The 7,758-nt window shown below is 45.2% G+C and overlaps 1 non-coding gene across 1 annotated transcript; it reads right to left on the bottom strand.

The window, feature by feature from the left end:
* Positions 1 to 6,995: 6,995 nt before the first annotated feature.
* Trnap-cgg (transfer RNA proline (anticodon CGG)) lies at positions 6,996 to 7,069 on the bottom strand. The gene has a single exon. It is a non-coding gene; the product is annotated as a tRNA-Pro (tRNA).
* Positions 7,070 to 7,758: the final 689 nt, after the last annotated feature.

The following is a 7,758-nucleotide window of genomic DNA, read 5'->3' as shown; positions in this document are numbered from 1 at the left end:
CTCACGTCAGCTGTGGACTCTTCCCAGTAGCTCCGGACACGCCTGCCATCTGGCGGCACGGTTTGTCTGACGTCACCAGCGGCGGCGGCGGCTTGCTCTCGCTACATGAAAACACAGCAGCGCTCCGTGGAGGGGGCTGTGCTGTCATCTCTGTACCGCGAGCATAACAGACTGCAGCTGTCTGACCGTACCACCCAAAGACGGTCGGATTTCCTTTCATGCCCAAAGGCCCCTGCACACGTTCAATATTTATTGACAATACTAGTTTGTCAGTCCTTCAAATACTGACGCTACCTGACGCCATCAATAATATTGACAAAATTGTCAGTTGACAACGCAAAAGAAAGCGTGTGCTGCAGTTCTGCATCTACATCAACATTTATACTCCGCAAGCCACCCAACGGTGTGTGGCGGAGGGCACTTTACGTGCCACTGTCATTACCTCCCTTTTCTGTTCCAGTCGCGTATGGTTCGCGGGATGAACGACTGCCGGAAAGCCACCGTGCTCACTCGAATCACTCTAATTTTACATTCGTGATCTCCTCGGGAGGTATAAGTAGGGGAAAGCAATATATTCGATACCTCATCCAGAAACGCACCCTCTCGAAACATGGACAGCAAGCTACACCGCGATGCAGAGCGCCTCTCTTGCAGAGTCTGCCACTTTAGTTTGCTAAACATCTCCGTAACGCTATCACGCTTACCAAATAACCCTGTGACGAAACGCGCCGCTCTTCTTTGGATCTTCTCTATCTCCTCCGTCAACCCGATTTGGTACTGATCCCACACTGATGAGCAATACTCAAGTATAGGTCGAACGAGCGTTTTGTAAGCCACCTCCTTTGATGATGGACTACATTTTCTAAGGACTCTCCCAATGAATCTCAACCTGGTACCCCCCTTACCAACAATTAATTTTATGTGATCATTCCACTTCAAATCGTTCCGCACGCATACTCCCAGATATTTTACAGAAGCAACTGCTACCAGTGTTTGTTCTGCTATCATATAATCATACAATAAAGGATCCTTCTTTCTATGTATTCGCAATACATTACATTTAAGGGTCAGTTGCCACTCCCTGCACCAAGTGCCTATCCGCTGCAGATCTTCCTACATTTCGCTACAATTTTCTAATACTGCAACTTCTCTGTATACTACAGCATCATCCGCGGAGTTATATTGGGTCACATGAATAAAACGAAGAGTACGCTCGAAATTTCGGAGAACATTCTCACGTTCAGATGAATAAAGCGAGTCGGACAATATTCTTCACCCGAGAATGCTCTCAGTGCGAGTAAACGCGCAGGGGAAGTTGCTCAAAAGAAAATAATTCTCAGATTTCGTGTGAATAAAACCAGAGAAGCTTCTCACAAGCGGAGAGCATTCTCCGATTTTATGGAGCTCTGTAGCATACTTTGAACTGAGTAGCTTCTGTTGCTGTTAAGTTTTACAGAGTTGTTTTAAGGAAAAATGTCAGAATTTCTGTTACTCGGAAGGCAAAAAGGATATACGTAGCCGGGAAAAACATTGAAGAGTGAAAGTGAAGAGGCTTACACGAGTTTAACAATAAAAACAATATTTACCTGGCGAACTTCCTTCCCGAAAATAATGAAAGAGGGGATGACCTTTCTAACGAAGTGAAAATTAAAACATTGATTTGCTATTTAGCAGACTCAAGCTTTTCAGACTGATCTAAGAGAAGACTTACGTATGTATACGCCAGACAACTGCGTCATTGACATTTTCACATGCTCGTCATCATGTTTTCTCACAGCATTAATCTTATATGTTTTTATATTAGAAATAAGTCGCTGCAAGTTATGTTGCCAGTCAAGTGATTACAGATCTTACGGTAAAGCTCCGAAAAGACCCAGTCATCGTAGCGGTACCGTAAAACACGGTTACAACCGGCTGTTAGCAGACAGAAGAGAACAGCCGAAACTAATTGTCTATAATTGAACGTAATTGAGTATTTGCGAAATGACACTGACCCCAGTTTATAGAACGAGGTAACGCAGTACTCAAGGCATTGAACTCGTGTTTGAGACGAAAGGGGTTCAGAGACCTTGGAAGACATCATAATTTAGGTTTTCGTAGCTCGCGTGAACCAATTTAGGCGACCGACAAGCCTGTTTCTTCAGTGAGCCAAGATCGATTCTCTCGTCTGTCTGGGCGAGTGTTACATTTTTTATTATTTTCCCATTACACATGGACGTCCGCAGAGTGAGAAAGATTCTAAGACGGCCATTCTTTTATATGATTTAGTGATTTTGAGAACACGTCGTGCCCCAAGAACTAAATTCGACAAGAAGTGCACAAAACTTATACACTGCTGGAAAAAGCAGCCGCGTGGTTCCGGACTGAAGCGCCTAGAACCGCTCGGTCACAGGGGCTGGGCAAACTCTACTGCTAGTCGACGTCAGTGATATGGGTCTGTAATTCGGCGGATTACACCTGTTTCCTTTCTTGGGTATTTGTGTGACTTGTGCAAGTTTCCAGTCTTTAGGTAAGGACCTTTCGGGGATGCTTCTCGCAGGCGTGGAGAAGAAGTAAGTTCCTGCTTCTTCATACCCCATGCGTGTTCATTTGGCGAGAGATCTGGTGGTCGTGCTGGGCAGTTCTTGAACACCAAGAAGAGCACATTGCGTCATGGCAGTCGTATATGTACGTGCATTGTCCTGCTGAAAAAGTACATCACCTTCTTGACAAATAAATGGCAGTAACACGAGGATAACAGCCTGTGCAATGCAGCGGGAACTAGTTACTTTACCCCGCAGAAACACCATATGTGACTGCGAGTTGTAGCTGATGGCTTCCCCCACACCATGAAGCCTGCGTTGGGACATATGTCTCGGGAGCGAATGCCCTCTGTAATAGACAGCTCACCAGTCCTACGTCATACACGTGTACGCCCGTCACTCGCATACAGTCAGAACCCACTCGCATCGCCGAAGACAACGTAGCGCCATTCCGCTCTCCAGTCAATTCTTTCATGACGCCAGAGTGGTGGTGTCTGTGGTAGCCATGGGGGTAGAATATGGGGAGATGGCGCTACAGGCTTACGCTGTACGTTGTTTTGAAGCCAGTGGGCTTATTTCCTTTGGTGTCCCATAGATGTATGCATGGATGATATAAACAAGCCAGCTGTCATGTCAACAAAATGAAAGATTCGTTAAATTACGAAGGAAAAGTATGGATTTAAGATTGTCCGGCCCATTGCAGTTTACACATCTGCTTCGCTTATAAATTGTACGTACCAAGTGACATTCAGTGTGGCAAATAACAGCAGTTTACAGGGTAACACGACGACACAGTGATTACTGCAATGATCTAAATAGCCTGGTCTTAGGTAGGGAACTCTGCTTTAGCAAAAATGTAACCCTTTAAGTACTTATAATTTAACCACTGTAACAGGTGTTCCACACATTTTACTGAAGATTTAATTAACTACATGTAGTTACATTACTTTTGTATTAAATTATCGCATTTTAAAACATTAGTCCCCATTTCCAGGATATTTCTTGCCAGGACTTTTGAGTTACTTGGGAATAACCAAACAATGAAAACCAAGTGTACTGCTCACCTCCAGAGAGCTCTTCGCGTTGGATTGATACGAAATGTAAAGTCAAATCACAGAAATAAAACCATACTGTAAAACTTTACAGTGCATCAGAATTTCAAGTATATATAAGAAAATAGTGCTTAAATAAGTCCACTCATGAATGAAATGTGATTTGTGTAAACTGTAGACTACAATCAGAACGATTAGTACACGTGTAAGCGTCGCAAGCCGGCATTTTTTATCAAAACACTTCACGACTACACGGAATCAGACCACCAGAAGCGAATGTTTTGGGGTAGCTAACATGGCGGATCTTCACTTGTGTCGGCTTCCAGTTTGTGACGTCATGACAACTCCTCTTATTTTTACCTCCATGGTGGTAGCCTGGCCAGAGGTGCAAGCGACCTTAAGCCTGCTGGAAACAGACTCTCCAAAATAGTCCTCGATGAGGCAGCAGGTAGAACATGTGCCCGGATGTCGTCGCTGGATGATGTTCGGTCGGTCATCCACCGCTGCTCGCACACACCGAGGGGGGTAGCGCAGTGGTTAGCACACTGGACTCTCATCCAGGAGGACGAATGTTCAAACCCGCGTCTGCCCATCTCGATTTAAGTTTTCCGTGTTATCTCTAAATCGCTTCGCGCAAATGTCGGCGTGGTTCCTTTGAAAGGGCACGGTCGACTTCCTTCCCTGTCGTTTCCTAATACGATGGGGCCGATGACCTCGGTGTTTGGTCCCCTCCCTCCAAATAAACCGACCAAAGTGGTCGCACAATGCGCCATCTTGACGTGCGTCTGTACTAAGCGGACGTCCAGAACAGGTGTTGAAGTCAGCTACACAACACCGATGCATTGTGCCCAACACATGCGGCAATGCGTTGACGCGTCCAAACAGCTTCCTTCAATGCGACCACGTTCAAATGGCTAAAGCTCCTAAACAGGAACACGCACTCGTCGCTGGTGAATGGTTCTACCGTAGAATGAATACTGCAAACACTCTTAACCTCTAAACACCACAGCTACTGCCTGCAGAGTCAGAATAGAGAACGCACAGATAGGTCATTTTCGATCAAGTATCTATAACTAGTTACAGAAGACTGATAATGCATCACACCAAGGGCAAACAAGATGGAAAGTGGGAAGAGAATTGTTGGGAACGTAAAAACATGCTTATGTTTCGTAAATAGAGCTGTAGTGCGACCTCCAGCATGTGACCAGATGAGAGAAAATGCAGGTTCCAACCAAAAACGCGAAGAACGGTAAATAATCATTATTTACATAAAAACGTTAACTGAATTTTATAATCTACAAATAATACATATCACAACAAAACTGTATCATTGTAGACTCCATTGATGATGCCTTACAGTGAAAAAACCGAAATGGATCTGGGAGAAATAAAATAGAGTGGAGCTAGAAAAGGCGGTTTTTATTTACAAAAGAAATATTCAACTGAAATGTTACGTTCTTCTGTCTCTCGGACAATCAGTCTTCGATTGGCACTCATAGTTTCGTTGACGTACCTGAGATGAGCGTCGTCCGCAGATGCCGAAGGCCGTTCTGAACGAGGGTCATCTTTAACTTCCGTCCGGCTATTTTCGAACCGTGTCACCATTTCCTAACACCGAGCTTAAGCACTCATCATCGTAGGCTTCCCGCATCATTTGATTTGTCTCTGTAATAAATGTTTTCTTGAGCTTCACGCAAAATTTAATGTGTGTGTGTGTGTGTGTGAATTCCTAAGGGACCAAACTGCTGCGTCATCCGTCCCTTAACTTACTCACTATTTAAACTAACTTAACGCTAAGGACTACACCCATGCCCGAGGGAGGACTCGAACCTCCGGCGGGAGGGGCCGCACGATTAGTGACATGACGCCTCTAACCGCGCGGCACAAAATTTAATGCAGACGCGTTGCTCCTCTAACTCTGCCGTCTCGAAATTCGCGAACTGTGCGTCACTACATTCTACGCCTAACCCACTGAACAATAACTAATAGACATACAACAATGAAACTTCTAGCAGTTCCAAATTATACACAGGCGTGCGCAGAAATGCCAACAGCATCTCGCTCCAACACACCTTTGGAGCGAAATTACGAACATCCCGGAATTTTTTGAACAGACCCCGTACTGTCGGCGATGAGAGGTGGTGGAATTGTGTTGCTTATCAGCCGACTTTACGCCGATGTCCTGAAGTGCATTCCAAACTTCTCCGCAGCGTCTCATGGAGTGAGGGCATGTGATACTCTTGATGGCCGAGTGGTTCTAGGCGCTACAGTCTGGAACCGCGCGACCGCTACGGTCGCAGGTTCGAATCCTGCCTCGGGCATGGATGTGTGTGATGTCCTTAGGTTAGTTAGGTTTAAGGAGCTCTAAGTTCTAGGGGACTGATGACCTTAGAAGTTAAGTCCCATAGTGCTCAGAGTCATTTTTTTGATACTCTTGATGGTGATTCGTCAGGCGGATGGCGATGTTAAGCCCGGTGGTGCAATGGGCTATATACCGGCAACGGGTTTGAGCCTCTCCCTTGTACCATCAGCATACAACGCATGCACGACATCACACTAGGTACACATTCATTACAGTTACTTGTGCTCAGCACATAAACTTACGACACAACTCACCAACACAAAGAAGAAAGCGACCGTTGTCTGCGGAAAACAGTTTCCTAATAGGTGGTTGTACCTTCCCCTCAGGATCTCTTTGTCAACATTGCCATACGAGTCTTTCCGTTCCTCCGGAACACACTGCCACTGTGCGGTGAATTTTCTGATTTTCCAACCGATACCTTCCTGGTGACAAAACATCGGAATAATGCTGACATACGCACGTCTACTCTCGGAGCCAGTTCAATGGCAACAAATACAAAGGGCGTTTAACTATCAAAAGTGTAAACGAAATGAGCTAGTACATAACATTGAAACAAGCAAAGAATCCTAATAAACGTAGATCTGGATATAATTATGTTCCGCGATAGGACTCATTACGATTGAGTACATTGACAGAGTCCACGATAATCGTAACTGCAGTGTCCCACATGGCCACCGTTCATGTGAACGCAAATTTCAGAACGTGCCCTTATCGACGCTCGTACGTGGTAAAAAATCCCGGGTGCGGTCCGAATGCACTGACAACCGTCCGCAATGTGTTTCCAGTGTTCATCGACACTATAAACGATGTTAGAATACTGCAAAGCTTTTAAATATCCCCGTACAAAAAAAAAAAAATGCACCGGTTTCAAGTCGGGGGATACGACCGATACACTCGTTAGAGAAACGCTGTTTACCAGCTCTCGGGTTCCGCAATAATCGTTAAAGGAAACGAGGGCAGTTTATCAATTCGTAATCTATACCTCACTTGTAGTGTTTCGAAATAAATTTAGAGTTAGACATTAACAATGTTGAAACTTCCTGGTAGATTAAAACTGTGTGCACCGACCGAGACTCGAACTCGGGACCTTTGCCTTCCGCGGGCAAGTGCTCTACCATCTGAGCTACCGAAGCACGACTCACGGCCGGCCCTCACAGCTTTACTTCTGCCAGTATTTCGTCTCCTGGCAGAAGTAAAGCTGTGAGGGCCGGGCGTGAGTCGTGCTTCGGTAGTTCAGATGGTAGAGCACTTGCCCGCGAAAGGCAAAGGTCCCGAGTTCGAGTCTCGGTCGGTGCACACAGTTTTAATCTGCCAGGAAGTTTCATATCAGCGCACACTCCGCTGCAGAGTGAAAATCTCATTCTGATTAACAATGTTGTAACTAGCATGAATGCCCTTGCGCATACGTCGTATCGTAGAAACCGTTGGTTTCCTGATCTACGTTTAGTAGAATTATCCCTGTTTCATTGTCCTCTGCTCGCGCCTTTCGTTTGTACTCGTACCTACAATACTCAAATACGCTGTATAATTGGCGATGAAGTTTTCCGCTTGAACTGTCAGTGATTGTTATGAGCTACACCGTCCGTCAATACTTTTATGTTCCGGTTATTCTTCGCCTTGTGTTCTTTGAATTGTCCCAGTGTGTTGTTTTTTGAGCTCAATACTTTTTTAAGGTTTTTGTCTCTCCTCGTCCGTTATGTTCCTCTTTTTTATATTTTTGTCCGCCATATTTTCTCCTTTGTAATTTTAAATGTCTTCTGTTGTATCATTATTGTCTTTTGGCTGAAGAGCAGCGCATATGCTGCTGCCAGCCCGCCCCGGA

The sequence above is a fragment of the Schistocerca nitens genome, chromosome 4, assembly GCF_023898315.1.
Source record: "Schistocerca nitens isolate TAMUIC-IGC-003100 chromosome 4, iqSchNite1.1, whole genome shotgun sequence".
NCBI lineage: Eukaryota > Metazoa > Arthropoda > Insecta > Orthoptera > Acrididae > Schistocerca > Schistocerca nitens.
This window is presented reverse-complemented; position numbering and strand designations above follow the sequence as displayed.